Source organism: Balaenoptera physalus (assembly GCF_965194825.1).
Source record: "Balaenoptera physalus genome assembly, chromosome: 14".
In the NCBI taxonomy this organism is placed as follows: Eukaryota; Metazoa; Chordata; class Mammalia; order Artiodactyla; family Balaenopteridae; genus Balaenoptera; species Balaenoptera physalus.
This window is the reverse complement of record NC_138893.1, coordinates 65,388,352-65,408,366: the sequence shown is the minus strand read 5'-3', so window position 1 is coordinate 65,408,366 and position 20,015 is coordinate 65,388,352.

Genomic DNA, 20,015 nt, shown 5'->3' with positions numbered 1-20,015 from the left:
CACAAAAAGTGATAATATTTGTATGGCACACGGTGGAAAATGTTTGTGCCTGTTTATGTCAGAGGGGTCTGGTACAGTGTTTCGGCAATCTAAGGCCTTACCAAGCCCCCAAGCCCTATTTAGAATCTTCTGAATGGTATCAAGGTCCACCGATTTTCCGTACACCTTAGAATCAAAGAAACAAATCCTATAAGGCATTCGGTTTTGTCTTTATGATGCCTTGTTTTTATTTTGTTGTTGTTTATTTAATTCTGTTTGCCTTGACACTAAGTACCCAAAACACCCCGGGAACACATGGACTCTAGATCATGATCCTTATACATTTTTATTTTTAAATTTTCTTTTGGTAAATATTTGTTAAATACTATTTGCAACATTCTGTGCAAGGTGCTGGGAAGACACTGAGAGAAAAAAAAAGAGCAAGAACTTTCTTCTTACTAAAGATTATATTCGCAGTGGGGGGGTGATGATCAAACAATAATCCAGTAATAAAACCTAAACTAACCCTTTGGACAAGAGTTATAAGGTGGTGGGAGGTGTTTTGCCATTCATTATCATGTAAAGAGCAGTGTATTCTATTTTATTTTAATTAGATGAAGCTAATTTTCTCAAACCATCCTGTTAATCTAGAACAGTTTGTCTGAACTGAAAAACAGTAGACAACTCAATTATTTCCAAAAAAAAATGTAACCATTGAGGAATTTTATCTTTAAAACTGGCACAGGTTTCTTAGCAGAAAATGGTGGTTTACGTAGCCTTAGAGTCAATGTAAATTCTTCATTCTCTTAGTGGTTGCACTTGGAAATTATATGACTAGAATATTACCATATGCCATTTTCTTTTCACTGAAAATGGATTCCTCTGTGGCATACTGAATTGTTTGAAGAGTTTCTGGAAATGCATCTCAAGTCTGGCACAATTACATTAACTAAAATCTTTTATTTAATTCTAAAATTTGTGATTATCCTTCATTGCCAGAAACATTTCCATCTATTTAGGGCTAAGAATCTCTAGGAACAATAATCTAAATAGGGAATTTAATGGATTCTTATGGAAAATATGATAGATTGATTACTTACTTCACTCACTTTTTCGTTCTATAAGTCTTTGGGTGCCTAAAATGTAGTTGACCCTTCACAAAACTTATGTAACTTATGTAGCATGAGCTACATAAAAATTTATGTAGCTCATGCTACATAAATTATTTAAAAAAAAAAAAATGAATTTGGCTAAGTACCTGCTTCCCTTCTCAGAGTCTGGGATTTTCATACATGCTAGGCAATCAACATTAAGTCTCTAATGAGCTTCTCTGATGCACAACATGTTACACCTATTGTTACAATTCACTGCTGGAGGAATTTCTTGCATCTGTGTGACTCCAATGGGAAAGGGCTTCTGGAAGCTGGCACCTGGTTTCCTCTGGACTTTGTCTCATGTGTCTTTTCCCTTTGCTGATTTTGCTTTGTATCCTTCTACTGTAATACATCATAGCTGTTAATATGTCTATATGCTGAGTTCTGTGAGTCCTTCTAATGAATCATTAAACCTGAGAGTGATCTTGGGGAACCCTGTGACTCAGGAAGGATAATATATATATATATATATATATATATATATATATATATATATATATATATATATATATATATAATATATATATATATATATGTACACATATATACACACACACACTAATTGTGATCTCTAAGATCAAAATCTATTTGTACATGAGATAAATTTGTACATGAAAACCTTTTAGATCAGTGGTTTTCAACCAATGGTGATTTTGCCCAAAGGGGGATGTTTGGCAAGGTCTGGAGACATTTTTGGTTGTCACAACTAGGGGAAGGGGAGTTATCCAGTGGGTAGAGAGAGGTCAGGGATGCTGTTGAACATTCTACAATGTATAGGACATCCCCCACTGCAGTGAATTATCTGGCCCAAAAGGTCAATAGTTCTATGCTTAAGAAACCCTATACAAGAGTACAAGATTATATTGAATCAAATATCAAAACAAAGAATGTAGAAAATATGTATTAAAGTAGAATGCCACAAAGGAGAAATAATTTAACCTGAATTGAAGTTGCTACCAAGCCTAAACTTAGAATGCTTATGAAACTCATGGAGACTAAAAGACTCATATTCCTTTCCAGTAATTTGTGTATCCACACCATCCCCAGTGTTTAATGAATAGATTGAAAAATAGAATATTGTTTTCAATAAGAACAGCATCAGAATTCTTTTCTTGCCAGAAGTGTACAACTCCACTACTTTAAATGTATAATATGTAAATATTATGCATATATCCTATTGTTGCTACCAGGAAATGGATTTGGAACACAGAGTTTCAGATATCTATTACCTCTGCTAGAATTCTGGCTGTGCTTCTATAAATTATACTCCTAGTATTAACAAGAAATGGGCAATAAAAAGCTTACTTTATATTGGTCCTTCACTTCTTAAAATAAATTCTTACATTCTGTAGAAATAACAATGTAAATGATAATGGCAGCACTATGGGTTAACTAAATAAATGAGTCATTTAAACTTCAACCATGCCCACAAACTGAGGCTATTCTCAGTATATCAGTATGGTGAGTTTAGAGAGATAAGAAAGTGAGGTAAGGCTTCAGGGGGGCTTCCAGTTCAATAAGAACTTGGGCTTTATTGTTAAGCTAGCTAGATAGATGACAGGCAAATCTTAAGAAAATAGAAAGGAATAGGAATGCCTAGCACCAGCCATGGTTTTTCTCAAATAACTCTTGACATATAATATATATGAGCATTTGGGGATATATATGTATCCCCATCCTATGGGTAATGAAATTGTGCCAAATTAACCTTGGGATCCATCCAGGGCATGGGAGAGCAGCATTATGTAAACTTGGTACTAGTCCAGGGTGAATTAGGCATTCTGGAATCAGATCTGGAGTCAAATTCCAGTGATCCTATTTATTGATTGTGTGACTTGAAGTAAATTATTTAACTTTATTGAATCTTCTTCTAAAATTTTGGTGCAATTATGATATAAGCTTGATGTGGAGCTCAAAGTCAATGCTTAATTTTATGTTTAGCTATTGTTCTTGTGGTGACTTTTTCCTCCCAGAAGATGCACTGGAATGAAGGGAGCACTTCCTGGCAAATTGAGTTGGATCATTTATCTTTGTGGACACATGGGAGGGTGAGGACATAGCGTACAATGACATGAGGGTAACAGAAGCTGACAAAGACAGAAAGATAATGTGTGGCCACCCCCAATCACTCTTGTAGGTAGATTCCTCACCTAGAATGAGTGATGTGTTGAAATAGTCAAAGGTAGGATGGAAGCACTTGGTTTCAGAATCACTGTTTTCAGTAATTGAAAGCAGCACAATCCTCTCCATTGCTGGAAATTAAGGACTCCATGAAATATTCCTAAATTAAGTTTTCTTTCATGTGGTATAGAGCTAACTAGTTTAAGTTTGAGGTTAAAGTGCTGAAAGGCCAATTTGAAGCTTAACATGTAAAAGAATATGAAACATGGTAGTTGGGGCACATTTTGAAAATGTTAAAAAGTAATAGTGACTTAATAGTGAAGAGTTTAAAGAAGAGGATTTAGTGTACGTGGAACTATTTACCTCACTGTTCAGAGGAGACGCTATTCTGACAACTATTTCAATCAGTTACATTCCTATTACCTAAAATAATACCTTGCTAGACTACCACAACTCCAAGAAAATAGTCCATAAAAATAACTTCTATAATGTCTGGCTCACTCAACAGTATTGTAACTAGTGATTAAGCTTCCCAGACATGTGGAAACTGTTAAAGAAATGTGCTGGCCCATATTTGAAACCACTTGGGCCATCACAGCTGATTGATCTTACATTCTGTTGGTATATATTAGCCAGTTTTTAAATCAGCGAGTTCTGCTCACCACCCCCATTTTTTTTTTTAACCTAAACGGTCCTGTATTAACTGACAAAAAGTAAGTTTCCGAATGTGCGAAGAGCATGGAAATCCCATGAAGTAATAGCACTATGTGGAATCCAGCCAGAAAGCTCCTGCCAATCTTACTGATTTCAAGTTGGATGCCAGATTTGGTGTGTTGTGAAAGCAGCACATTCATCCAGCATGTGTCAATAGACACTTGCCCACTTAGAGAACTCGTTTACCCCTTATGAGATATATTATATACTTGTTGATTCTTTTTGTTTATTTTGTGCAGTGCTTCTGATTAGATCACTTTCTTTTTTATGTTTTTTCACTATGTATAAAAATGGACTTGGTTTTTGTTTCACCATTCTTTGAATAGTATTTCCTATGGTTAAAGGCAATCAGCCATCTAAGCTTCATCTAAGCTCCAATCACACGCAATTTATAAAATCTTAGAAGAACACAGTCAGGTACTGAGTAGTGATCAACTTACTTTTGGAAGAACAATTTGATTTTTTCATCATCTGCCACAGTCATAAGCCCAGTGAGTTGATTTAAATCATTGAGGTATGATTGCTTTTGCAAGACTTGATTTTACCTCTTCTCCTGAAGTACTTATTAACAACAACAAAAAAAGTCTATTCAAAAATTAACATAATTCCATGTCACGAAGGAAATTTTACTTACAAAATTTAGTTAGTGATCAAATAAAAAAGGCTTTGTGAGGAATAGAGAACTTTGCAATTTGTTGGAAACATTCACAGAAGAAACATTTGTAAGCAAAGACAAATGTATTTACTGAAGTACTGAGGGATTATCATTTCCTGTCCCTCATTAAGGAATAGGTGTCTGTTCACCTGGACTGTGTCTGTTGCTTAGACCTGCCACAAATTTGTTGCTCAGACATTTATTTATTATAATATATTATTAGAGAAATAATTACTGACATAGAAGGAGATATATATATTTGGAACATTTTACATTTTCTTTAGAAATATAAATTCTGACTTTGAATCTTTAAATATATTTTTTTTATAACCACCTTCCATAGCCTCCCTGTTGTCTCTGTTTTTCTTAACTTCATCGTCTACAGGTTTCTGGAACGTTCTAGTTTTCTATTTGAGTGTTTAACCAATTATAAGGAAAAGATACTTTATGATTTTTCACATGCTGTAATCAAATAATATGTTGAACTTTGATAGTTTATGGTCACTACATCTAGTTCCTGCATCTAGTTTTTTTTCCTCAAAAACTGTGTTCTCTCTTGCGTATATATTTTTGTTCATTAGTTATATATTTCTGATTAACACATTATCCCAAATCTTAGTTAATAAAGCAACAAACACTTATTATCTCACAGTGCTTAAACTAAGTCCTCTGGGTGTGAATACCTCACGAAGCTACAATCAAGGTCTCATTGAGGCTGTAGTCATCCCAAGGCTCCATCAGGGAATGAGTGGGTCCTCTTCCACAGTCACTCAAGTGGCTGTTGTCAGGACTCAGTTCATCCCAGTCTATTGGAACTAGGGCCTCAGTTCCTTACTGGCTATTGGCCAGAGGCTTCATTCACTATCCTGTCACACGAATCTTCTTTATTCAACAACTCACATCATGGAAATTGGCTTCAACAAAGGAAGCAAGTAAGAGGGCAAGAAAGAATGAGCAAGAAAAAAGTCACAGTCTTTTGTTATCTAATCTTGGAAGCTATTAATCTCCAGCATGATTAATCTCAAACCACTATCAAGGGGAGGGGACAGGACATGAATATCAGGAGGAAGAGATCACTGAGGGTCATTTCAGAAACTGCCTACCACGATGTGTGTGCTTTTGTGTGTGTGTGTGTGTGTCTTTTATGGAATAAAGATTTCTTCTCTTAAAGCAACTTGATTTTACTTTCTTTGATATTCTTATACACCAAATATTCTAGAACCCAACACAAGAGGATAAAGACAAATTTTAGCATATACTTAGTCACTTGAAATATTTAGGAACAATATTTATGAGCACAGCATAAAGTATGTTATGTTAAGGATGCTACTTTTGCCCTATATTATTTTGGAAAGGATATATTCATCTCTCCTTCTCCTTTTTCTCTCAGGTGCTAGTGATTTATAATGACTAGATTAAAGTATATTTAGAAACCAGATTAAGGGCTGTACTTTGGGGTATTTGTATAAGCTTATTAAAGTGTGAATAAGTGGTCCTGTGTGAATTTTCATAATCTTTAAACTTTTTTTCCCTGTTGTGTCATCTGTTTGTATTTGCATGAACCAAATGTGGCTTTTGAAATAGGATCTTTTGGATAAAATACGAATCAATAGTAGCATGCCACTATAAAGGAGTCATATAGCAACATGTAGGGAAGGGGGTTCGATTGCAAGACAAGCCCTAAATGAACTATTAAGTCCTTCCAAAGTTGTATACCTTCTCCTTATATATCCAGCACATATGTCTCAGATTTCACTAATCTGAAATCATATTTTCCTCCAATGCCTGAATAAATAGCCTGACCCCAATATTACTTGATTTTATGTAAGAATTTAATCATTTACCGGGTATCCAGAGATTTCCAGGGACATGTATCTGTTCCAAAATCTTTTCTGGTTTTAACTTGCCACCTCTATTTGCCATCTTGTTCCAGATCAGAACCTCTAACCACTTTTCTGCAGGTTACCCATTTCTGATTTTTGTCATACTCAAGTAGCTCTTTTCTCAACATTTCAACTGAGTTGTGAACACCTATCCATCCTTTCTGGAAATGTAGTGAGAGGAAAGGCAAGTTTGTAATTTTTAACAAAATTATGCTGAAGATTTATGATAGTGATGAAAATGTTGGCACAAAGACATTTAAAATTTAGTAGGCAATATGACTGTTGTCAAAGAACATAAATCCATAATCTCTATAGTTGTTCACCACTGGGTAATGTATAATCTGTGAAAGAGGTAGACTTCTTACCTAACTCCAGGCTGCCATCCTAATACAGGAGCTAGTGTACCACCCTACTATGAAAATGTCCTTGGGCGTTTATCTCCTATCTAGAAAGCAGGCCTTAAATACAAGTCTCTGAGGAAAGAATATGTTTAGATCTCACCCCAGCATAAGGCCAGCCTCCCCAGCCTCATGTAGAAATCTACAGCAGACATTTACAATCTCTTCAGGAGAAAACCAGTGTTCCAGGACCATGGGTGGATAACCTTTCTCTGTGCCCCTCAACATGGCAAGGTCTTCAACATTCAATGCTTAGTATATTAGAACATTTTCCAAGTCTATCTTCTTCAGTCTTGAGTAGCATCATCGTTCCTTTTAAGTAGGGACTTTTATCAGTTTATCGTCTAATGAGTGGTAACAACTAGGCTTGCACACAACATGTCTTTATGTTCTCTGTTCCCAATTTCCCTAGTCATCTTCTGAAAAATATCTCACACACGTACACAATCTAAGGATGAGCAATATTAAACAGATATTGGATATTCTGGTTCATAATTTGGAAAGTTTCTTGCATAGACAGCTTCTTTCATGATCCCACAGAGAAATGCGGTGATAAGGGTAGAGTGTTAGAATGTTAGTTGCTTTCTGTAAAGATCCAATGACTTTATAAAAAAATAATTTTGAGTGGAATACTCTTAAAATAAGTGGTCACATATACACTGCTACATACATCCAGATTGATTCTAACAAGTTATGATGAAAGGGCAAGATTTATTTAGCGTCCATCACCTTAAACCTATCCCACCATTTGTGGTAGGCAGAGTATTGGGCCCCCAAAGATGTTAATGTCCTATCTCCCAAGTCTCTGAATATGTTAAGGTACATGGCAACTGGAAATTAAGGTTGTTAATCAGATGACATTGAAATGGGGAAATTATCCTGGATTATCAAGGCAGACCCAATGTAATTGCAAGGATCCTTTAAAGTGGAAGAGAGAGGCAGAATAAATCAGTGCCAGAGAAGCTCATATTGAAAAAGACTCAACCGGCCATTGCTGGTTTTCAGAATAGAAGGGGACCACAAGCCAAGGAAGAGGACCAGCCTCTGGAAGGTAAAAAGGCAAGGGAATAGATTCTCCCCTCGTGTCTACAGAAGGAGCACAGCTCTGCCAACATTTTGCTTTTAGTTCAGCGAGATATATTTTTCACTTCTTACCTCCAGACTAAAAGATAATAAATGTGTGCTGTTTTAAGCCCCCAGTTTTGTAGTAACTTATTACAGCAGCAATAGGAAACTAATATATCATTCTTCATATTTCTGCATTACCAATGATTATACCTCCTCCAATATGTAAGTCTTCTCTTTCAATTTCTATGTAACTTGACCATGTGACCTCCTCTGTTAATGGGGCCATTAATGATCTCATGACATTGTGAAGAATATATAATATTTGGACAGAATATTTTAGTAAATAATACAAAAATATATATAGTCCTAGTTCATCTCTCTTTCTTTTCTTTTCGTCATATTACTTACAGCCAAATGTCACTTGTCTGTGATAGTGGCATTTTAATTCTGGATCTCTGCAGAAAGTGATGTGGGCATCTAATCTAGTTTAGAATAGGTAGATCTTTTTAGCCACTCTGATGGTCACAACATAAAAAACCTAAATTAAAATATGTGGAGTCATTACCATCATTTCAGCCAGGTTATTAATTGTACAGACATTATTTTCAGATGTATCTTTTAGAAACTGTTGTTTCCATATTCCTGTTTACCTCCTTGCCCCATGATAATCTATTCTAGCATAGCAACCAAAGAGATCCTTTTAAAAGCCCATGTAAAACCACATCATTTCTCTCCTCAAAAATCCTCATTGACTCCCCATTTGATTCTGAATAAAAGCCAAATTTCTTAAATGTCCTGCGGGTGCTACATGGTCTGACCTCTTCTTAACTCTCTGGCATCATCCTCATAATAGTCTCCACTTCCATCACATGGCTCAGGTCACAGAGTCTATTATTTTCCTGGAACATGTGATATCTATTCCCTCTCAGGACACTTGCACTGTTCTCTCTACCTAGGATGCTCCTCCCTTATTATCCATTTGGTTGGATCTCTCACCTCAGCTTTTCAGAGGGACCTACCCTGGACACCCTATTTAATACTGTAACCCACCTCTCTGGCCTCCTTATACACCTTCCCTTCTTTTTTCTCTGTAACTGATCACCTTCTAACGTACTATTCACTTATTTATTGTGCTTTGTGATTCCCTGCACTAGGATTTAAACATCAATGTGGCAGTTTATAAGTCTCTTTTGTTCATTACTGTGCCTTGTTAGCAAAAAGAAAGGTGCCTAGTACATTTCTGCTCATTAATATTTATTAAATTAACCTTTAATTACTAATTTGCCGTAGATTCAAGATCTTAAACATAACAGTTTCAGAGTTTGGGAAAAAATCTAAGATGTCATCAAATTCATTCCTTTGACTTCACAGATGGAATAAATGAGGCCCAGAGAGATTTCACAGCTATTTTCACCAAAAGTAGAAATAGAAAGCTGCCCTGATTTTCTTAACTATTTAACAAAACTGAGTACAAGTCATTTACATAACTTTGTACTTATAGTAGTAGCAGCCTAAAACTCCTTCCAATCTTAAACATTTAGAAATGACTAACCTATTGTGTTCATTGTAGTTTATTTTACTCTTAATGGAATTGTTGACTTCTAATATGACATTCATTCTTATCTTTCCAACACACTTTCTTAACACTTATTTATTCAGTAAGTATTTTAATAGCCATGATGTGTAAAATACTCCTGTACTACAGTGAGTGTTTCAAAGATGGATTGCAGTGAGTGTTTCAAAGGTTTATGATTGCAGCTTCATGATATGTACATACTAAATCAGACATCTCTTATGTGCCAGCTAAGATCCTTTCAGTCTCACCTGTCTCTAGGACAGATGGCCATTGGACAACTCTGGGTAGTCTTTGACCTGTTTCAAAGGTTTATGATTGCAGCTTCATGATATGTACATACTAAATCAGACATCTCTTATGTGCCAGCTAAGATCCTTTCAGTCTCACCTGTCTCTAGGACAGATGGCCATTGGACAACTCTGGGTAGTCTTTGACCAGTTTCACAGGCGCAGCACCGATAGGGGCTCACCTTATGTCCTTGCTGTGCTTCTCTCACCTCCCCCTGAAGGGCTTCAGTGTTACCACTGAGGCATGTGACGCTTTGGGACCCTCTTAGCACCCATATGTATGCAGCTTAGTTGCATAGGGAGTTGATGCTCCATTGGATAAACATTTGATCAGTGGGAAACAGGAGCTTGCCTATGATTTTGTCCTCCTGGAAAGAGTTTTTTTGACCTCTCTGATGACAATCCTTCAAAACTGAGTGTTCCATCACCCATGACACCAGCAGTGACCAGCTCAGTAACAGGCTGTAATATTGGCTCTGCTCTTCCCTGCCTCACTCCCCTTTTCCCTCACTCCTGACTCTCTGGGGCTGTACTCCTAACAAAATTGTGGGACACTAACTTTTGCCTCAGGCTTATCTTTTTGGGAAAGGCTGACACACTGCCTTTAAGGACCTTGATACCTAGTAAGAGAAGGTCAATTCAGACCTACATAACTACTATAAAAAACCTTGTGATATATCTTACTAAACACACACTAAGGACTACACAAGTTCAGAGGAATGAGAGCTCTTTTTTTGACGGAGATATGGAAGGATGTTTGCTAAGAAAGTAAACTTAATTAGGTATTAAATTATAAGCTACCTTTTGCTAGAAAGAGAATGATGAGGACAACAAAATATATAGTGCTGGTAATGGTCATAGCATGTCCAGGATGTAAGTGCATGTGTTAAAAGTAGTTAAGTCTGATTACATTTCTAGATGCAGAAAGGTGTGTGTGTGTGTGAAGTATGTTGAAATCATCTTCCAAAAGCTACTTTGTAGAGAATAATTCTAATGGATATTGATCATTTGAAATTTTAGATTGATAAAGTTACAACCCTGACTCTGAAATGTGAATTTTATCCTCTACTAAATTAGGGATGACAGCTTTTATCAAGAAGACAAGTGGCCACACTTTAGAGAAATAATGCAGTGATACCATTGCATAGGTTTCCATGCTACAGAGCTAGGTGCAATCCCCAGTGTGCCAATATCAAGGATTATTGCGAATTCTATAGACTCAAGGGAGATAACCTTAAAATGAAGTTTGACTTGGAAACTCAAGATCCTGACATTCAGAAAGCATGCTTCTGAATTTATGTTCATTTCTGCTACAGTATTCAATTGTATATTCAGTACTTCAAACAGAATTTTTAAAAAGGAAAACAAAAATAAGCAAACTTAACAGCCAGTAAGTCAGATAAGCCCTTTAATGCACTCAGTCAAATTGGACTGATTGCCATTCTCATATCTTTTAGTGGCTGACAAACCCATATCAAAAATTGATTTTAAAGACCGAGGTCTGATCAATGAATCACTCTACTTAGAGGTATGAGTAGATTTTCTTCATTAAATATGTTTGGGAAAAAACTACAGGTATTTTCTTAAGAGATAGCTACATTGCTATTTTGATTCTCATTTCTGATTTACATGGTTTTTGTAGATCAATGCAACTTCAGATTACTTTTGAATTTTATGTTTTGTCTCATTAATTTCTTATTTTTACATCATTTAACATTAAAACGACTATGTCACATTCTGATTAAAATGAGTCTTACCTTACAGACTTTCTAAAATTTCATCTTGAATTTTAAAATTTGAATCTAAGTTGGAAGAATGAATAATGTATGGGTAAAAATCTCAGGAGAACTTTCAACCCATGTTATTTAAACTGAACCATTTGACTATTTTAATGAAAAGAGGCAAGAATCAGAATGGTTGCCCAAAGTAAGGTTTTAAAATGGTTCAAGTAGGTACATACATCTGTTAACTACGTTTAACATTATCTTGAAGTTCATACATTCTCTCAAAATCAGATCTGGGATTTTTGAATTACATTCTTACAATGTGCCCCTCTTAACCTCCTCCTTGCCAAAGTGTCTCTCCATTAATTGAGCGTGGAGATGAAGAAAACTAGAGGTGGATGAGAAAGTGATAATTTTATAGGCTGCTTGTTATGTTGTCATGGGCAAGCTGCATTTCACATTATAGCTTTGGAAACAAGATAAGACTGATAGTATTTTTTTAGCTTATTTTATTTATCCAAAATCTTTACCATCTCTCCATTGTTCACACCCCACCAAACATGTACACTGCATACTCCTAGGATTTAAATCAATCAAAATATTTAAATATTTTTCGCAGCCTGTCAGTGATTCCATAAGACTATGGATGGAAGGATGTTGATGACATGTTTTATAACAGGTACTTCTACTTCTGTAAAGTGAAACCAGATAAATAATTTCATAACATGGAAATCAGAAGAGATAGTGGGAAGAAAATTTTTTTGTTTTTCCGAAAATCAGGTGATAGTAACATGTCCACCTAATAAAAGTACAGACAATCTATGGGTGGCTTTCATGGGTTTGGTTCAATGTTAGTTGCTTTATTCATATTATCTCATATAATCTCTGCCTCAATTCTCTGATATGTGACATTATTACCATTTTACAGACTTGCTCAAAGCTAACTCAAGGCTAACTAGTTAATAAGTGGCAGAACTAGTTTAAAAACTAAGTCCATCTGAAAACCGTATCCATTCCATTCAAAATGCAATGAAAATCAGAGTATGGGAAGAAAATATAAATCTCTTCTTGTGTTTGTTTTAAAAGTAATTTGTCAATATATGTGTGGCTGTAAATAGTACTATTTTTAACTTAATTTATTTTATTTTTACCTTTTAATTTTTTTAATGTGATTTATTGATAGTTCTCTTGAACATTCTCTGGGAATTTCCCTCCAAAAAAATATAGGGGACTTGAAGCCTACAAAGAATCATTAAGTGTTTATCCGTATGACAAAATCTATTTTTTCTTGTAGATTTTTCTATACCCAAAACTTACATAGATTTTAACACAAAAATCCCTAAAAGAGGTAGTATAATAAAGTAGCTAGCAATCTATCAGAAATTTTTTAAAAGTCAGTTGTATTGAGGTATAATTTATATGTAATAAAAATTATTATTCTTAGATGTACAGTTAGATGTACAGTTCTTTTAAATTGTGTTTTTAATTTTCATACAGTAAAATTCACACTTTTGTGTGAGGAATATTATGAGGTTTGACAAACACATAGAGTTTCATACCTACCACCACAAAAAAGATACTGAAGTAGTTCCAGTACTCCAAAGAAACTATTCCATGCAGCTGCTTTGTAGCAAAACTCTCTCTTTCCTTATAGTTTTGGCTTTTCTTGAGTGTTACATAAATGGAATCATAAAGTATGAGCAACCTTTTGAGTCTGACTTCTTTCATTTAGGATAATGCATTTGATATTCATCCATGTGGGTAGTGTGTATAAATGGTTTATTCCTTTTTATTGCCAAATAATACTCCATTGTACGGATTACCATAGTTCATCTATCTGCTCACTAGTTGAGCATTTTGATTATTTCCATTTTGTCACCATTATGAATAAGGGCGTTATAGACATTTGCATACAGAGTTCTGAGTGAACATAAGTTTTTATTTATTCTGGGTAAATACCTACAAGTAAGGATGTGAGGTCATTTTGTAATTAAATAATTTCCTTATAAGAAACTGCCAAACTCCTTTCCAAAGATGCTGTATCATTTTGTATTTCCACAAGCAATGCATAAGTGTCAGTTGCTCTACATCCTCACCAGGAATTAGTGGTATCAGGTTTTTTTGTTTTTAAATTTTACCCTTTTTAATAGATATGTAATGCTATCACATTGTGGTTTAATTTTCATTTCCTTAATGATTTTTGTTGTTGAGCACCTTCTTATCTGCTTGTCATTTATGTGTATTCTTTCATGAAATGTCTGTTTAAGACTTTGCCTGAATTTTTTTTCTTATTACTGAGTTTTGATAGCTCTTTACCTATCCTGGATGCAAGTATTTTGTCATATCAGTGACTGGCAAATATTTTCTGCCATTCTGTGGCTTGTTTTTTACTTTTTAAATAATTTCTTATACAGAGCATTTAAAAATTTTTTCATAAAGTATATTTTATCATTTTTTTTCTTTTAGTGTTTATCTATGAAATCTGTGCTCTTTCCTAAATGACTGGTTTTCTTTGATGTTTTCTTCTAAATGTCTTATAGTTTTACATTTTACATTTAGGCATAGGATTCATTTAAAGTTAAATTTTGTATAAATGAGAAGTATAGGTCAAGGGTTTTTTTGGGGGGTTTTTTTGGAATAAGGATGTTCAATTTTTCTGGCACCATTTATTGAAAATTAATTATTTTCCTATTAATTGCCTTTAAATCATCTTCTTTTAAAAAAAGTATTTTTGTGAGTCTATTTCTGTGCTATCTATTCTGTTGTGTGCCTATCCTTTAGCAACAAAACACTGTTCTGATTAGTGTAATTGTCTAATGTCTTAAAATCAGATATCATGAGGCCTTGAAATATAACCATTTTCAAAATGTTTTGGTTATTCTAACTTTTTTCCTTTCTACAGGTTCAATTAGGAATGTGTAGACTATATAGATTAATTTAAGAAGAACTAATGTCTTAATAATTATAAGTCTTCCTGTCCAAGAACACAGTATATATATCCATTATTTAGGCCTCCTTTTGTTTCTTGTCTTTGTATTTTTATTTTTTCAGCATATGTCTCATGTACATATTTTGTTAGATTTAAATCTAAATAATTCATTTTTGTTGATATTGTACATGAAATCATTTAAAACTTTTGATTTATAGACATTCATTGCTAGTGTACAGAGATACAATTGAATTTTGTATATTGTCCTTGTATCCTGTGATTTACTACACTCCTTTATTATTCTAGGAGCTTTTAAAAATGTGTTTATTTTTGTAGATTCCATGTGATTTTCTTTATAGACAGTCATGTCCTCTTTGAATAGAAAGGGTTTTATTTCTTTCTTTCTGAGCTGGAGTATTTTATTGATTTCTCTTGCCTTATTTTACTTGTTAGGACTTCCAATACAATGTTAGGTAGTATTAGTAAGAAAAAACATTCTTACTTTTTTCAGTCTTTCACCTATGGTATTAGCTGTAAGTTTTTATAGGTGACCTTTATCACATTAAGGAAGAATCTTATTTTGCTGAAAGTTTTCATCATAAATGAATGTTGAATTTTATCCAATGTGTTTCTGTAGCTCTATTGATTGTTCTTCTTATTATGATAATATCAATAATTATGTAGTCTGAATTTCTGTTGTTAAAACAAGCTCACATTACTGAAATGAACTCCACCTGGCTGTGATGTATCAAATTTTGTATATGTTGCTGGGCTTATTTGGCTAATATTTTGCTAAGAAATTTTGCATCTATATTCATGGGGAGTTTTGATTTGGTGTTTTCTTTTTTCATAGAGTCTTTGTCTGACTTTGGTATAAGGACAACACTGGCCTTATAAAATCAAGAGGGAGGTATTTCTTCCTCTATGATTTTCTGGAAGAGGTTGCATAGAATTGTTATTTCTTCTTTAAATATTTGGTAGAATTCCCTAGTGAATCCATCCAGACTAAAATTTGATTTGTTGGAAGGTGTTTTAACTCTAAATTTAATTTCTTGATAAATGTAGGATATATCTTAAGTTATCTATTTTCTTCTTGAGTGAGTTTGGCAGTTTTGTGTTTTTCAAGGAATTGGTCTATTTTATATTTTTGTTGAATTTATGAATGTAGAGGTTTTTCTTAGTATTTCCTTATCATGCTCTTAATATTTGTTGGTTCTATTGTTATATCCTCTCTTTCATCATGATATTCACCTCTTTATTTCCCTCTCATCAGTCTGCCTGAAGGTTAATCATTTTTATTCATTTAATATGCCCCAGATCATTTAGCTAGATTTCAGCTGATAGGAATTTCAACTTAGGTTTGTCTGCTTTCTTAATCCATGCTGTCTGTAATATACTGTGCTGCTTCTTTAAATGTCTACTGTTTTACTTTAAATATAAATTCTGAAACCCAAACACTTTCGTAGCATTTTCTCTTCTCTACTTTTATATTGATTTCTTTCTATAGCGATTCATTGAATTCAAACACACACCTACATGTTATTACCTACATGGTGATAATAGTATAACAATAATGAGATTGATTTTGAGGAATAGTCTGTAGAATCAAGCTCATTATATTATAAGCATATCATATGCTTATCTCTTTTTTAATAAGTGCTTACCTCTAAGAGTACTTATTTTCTTGGGAGATAAATGAAATTGTTCTGTAGCATTTGCTTTCTTATTAGGTATTTCTGAGTTTTGTAGTCTTTTTTTTTTTTTTTTTTTTCCCTCTCTTAAAAAGGGATGCAAAAGGCTTTCAATATTTCCATTCACCTCTGCCCCTAAAAAAGAATGATATAAAAAAGTGTTCAAAGATTGATAAACTAGAAAGCTCTCATTCTGTACCCTGATCTTGGGCAAGTGCTTTTTAAAAAGGGAGAATGATGCCCCGAGGTTTGGATGATCGTATTTTTTACTGTTGCCTACATGAGTTCAGACAGATTTCTGTTTAAGTCTCCTTTAGTTCACATGCGGACCTGTGACAACCAAGTCAGTGCATATTAGTAATATTTGCTACCAAAAGTGAATTCTGACATGCAACTCCTCGATTGAAAACAGTTGCCTCAGTATTCTAAGCCCAACCTTTTGTGTTTATCTTTACTGCCAACTATTATTAAGCTCAGCCACTCACATGGATGCTAGCTATTATTCCCTCTTTCTCAGTTTTAGCTTAAGGCTGCTCTTTTGTGCAAAAAAAAAAAAAAAAAGCTATTAAAAAATACAATTTTCAAGTTCCTAAATAACTTCTTAACTGACATACAGTGAAGTATAAGCTTTAGACTATTTCTTTATGAACGAGGCAGCTGCGTTGCCTTCTTAATTACATTTCTCCTTACATCAGAGAAATGAGCTGCTAAATTATAACTTTGAATCAAACTTCAATCCATTGCTTTGTCATAGTCCATTTAGCTCATCACTTCATAATTTAAATCTTTATTCATTTTCTCAGAACATACGCATCCTCTTCAATGTTTTTCATCTTAGAATTATCTCCTTGCGCTTTTATAATTTAAATACATGTTTGTAAATAAGTAATCCTCATTTATAGGGATTTTTATTAACAATGGTTAAAGTAGTAGTATCCATTATTTCTGTGATCTGTTTTTCACAATGAATCCCAACAGTTGGAATGTCCGGCAACTCCATGTGATGTGTCTTATTTTGACAGTCAAAGCACATAAAAATCATTTTTGTGTTTGTAGCTAGTGGGAGGGGGGGAGAGAGAGAGAGAGGAAGAGAGAGAGAGTAGTTTTCTTGTGAGTCCCCAGTCTTATTTTTTCTCTCTATAGTTTATTAAACCATATAAGTTTTACCTATAATCTTTCAGTGAAGGTATACTACTGTCTACAACCAATAGTAATTTATTAATGGATAAGAAAGTCAAATCTATTCAAATAATTTATATAGTCACCCTATGGAAAGATAATTATTTTAATGAAAATTTAAATCAAGCATTGTATTAGGGAGAAAGTGGTGAACTAAAACAGTTATATGTCCTGATCCTGTGAGATTCACTATAGTTTCCCTATATATTTTTAGTTTGGGGACAGACCTAGAAAAAAATGGTGGGATTGCAACATTTTTCTTAAAAAATGTGCTTAATAATTTCTAATAGCTGAACCATGAAAACATTGGGGTATTAACTTTTTAAGAAAATGTCTTCTCCCTAAAAACTGAATATAGAAGAATGCACTACAGAAATGATTTTAACATTTTTTTCAGACTTGAATGCATTTGTTTACATCACAAATGTAGCAGTTATAAAAATGTAACATTAACTGAACAGAAAATATGAACACACATAAAAAGTTATGTGTGTGACCTAGAAAGGTCATGGTTTGGGAATGATAAGAGGACATTCTTGTTATTGAAGAGGTGTCAAATGATTGCCTTGAAGGTTAACCCACTTTGACATGGGCTTGAAGAATTAAACTTCCCAAATCCTATGTCTGGTTAATGAAGCCAAGGTATGAAATGTAATGCTGTCTTTAATGAATTTCTTGTTATTTGAGAAACCTCCAAGATCTTTTTATTACATACTTGGAAAAATCTACTTAGTCAAAATGCACTTTCTCAAAAGTTCTGATTTCTCTACTGGAATTAGATCATAATGCTATTAAATTCAATGATTAAGGCTCTTGAGAAATGATTTGTTGAGTCTTATTGAGGATAAAGATTAAGTATTTTACAAGATATATGTGTACACATCTGAACCTATACATAGCACATTGAATGCAAACACAGTCTGAGTGTATTCTATAAGTTCTGTTATTTCATGTACCTGTCTCTCTGCTTGCCTCTCCACCACTGAAAAAGGCTGCCATTTGGTTGTGACTGGAGAAGCTATCTACAGACACTGGTGATGTTTGCGATAGACAGTTCACCCTCACAGGATACCTGACACCTGTCTCCAAAAGAGATCTCCTTCTCTGATTACAGTGCTGTGTCCCACTTTACTGTCTGACATTATTCTTTCTAAATAGTGTATAGCTGTGAAGTTGCAAAAGAAAATATAAGTGAAGAATGAAAGGACTGCTAAGTGGTCAGTTTCTGATGCGAAAATTGAAGTTCAGAGGAATTAAGTAACTACAGTCAGAGACATTAGCAACTTCACGGCCTCTATTCTATTCATCACACTATATTACTTCATTGACAAGCATCAGACACAGAATTAAGATGACTGCTCGGTTCTTTTGGGGAACCAAAGCACAAAATATTGTTCCAAAGTTCATCAAATCAAAAGTCAAATTAGAGTTGGTAGGAAAAGAGCTTAATATTTTTGATAAATTTATTATGTTTTGCTTCTTCGAGTCTAGGGAAATAAATTTGGCAAATTTTTTTAGTTAATTTTTTAATCTATATAAATAAAATTCTTATAGAATAGAATACAACCTGATAGATATATGGCCAAATTAAATTAAATGTTCTTAGAGCTTTATCAGGAAGTATTTGTTTCATAATAAAGTTTTTAGGCATGCTGATACTTTGCACAGAGACTGTATTCATGAGCTAAAATATGTACTGGGTTTTTAAATCTCCCATGGTCTGTAGAATTCTGAATAGTTAATCAGTCCAGATTGTATTTAAACTGTCACTTCATCAGTTTTAGGAATGCCACAACAAAGCAGATAGAAAGAATTAGCATACACTAGCAATCTGAGCAATACTTACTGTGCTGGTATACAAAACAGAAACAGTTTTTCACCCAATACCAGTCTTATTTACCTAAATACCCTGGTCTTCTGCTTCCATCCAGAGTGTTAACCTGCAGAATGACATGTGTGACTAGTTTTGGAATTTAACTGTGTTGAAATTTTTTCTTTGATGTGGACTATTAAATGCAAACAACTTTAAATTATTCCCTTTGTTTTTTTGAAATTTTATTCAGTTACAAATGGCTATGTCTAAACACACATGCCAGATTGAATGAATTCATAAAACAAAATCTAAACAAACAACTGTTCTAAATGTACTCCAGTGCATTGAGGGAATGTTCAAATATATTTGTTATATTGCCAGTGGTTTATGTTACCCACTAACTAGGGGCATAAAGAGATAATCTCTTTAAATTTTAAGGTGGAGATTGAAAGCTATCTTTATACATCTTATCCATGTTAACTTCTATCATACACATATTACATATTTTAAGCACAGAGTGCTAAAATCTGTTTTACTACATAGTGAAGTTCAAAGTTCATCTAAAATTCCCATCTATTTTATAATTATCATGATAAGTAAATTTAAGGATGTGAATTGTGATACAATAAACACAGAAAAATGATTAATTCTGTGTAGTGTTTCAGTTTAGACCTATATTAATCCCCAACCCACTTGGTTAACTATCTCTATTCTCACCATTTTACTGGTAAGAAATAAGTTACTAAATTTATTTACTAAATTACTGCTCCTTCAGATTTGTAACCCCAAAGCCCCAGTGAAACCTCTCCCAGCCATACAACAGGTGCCACCCATCAACCTTGTT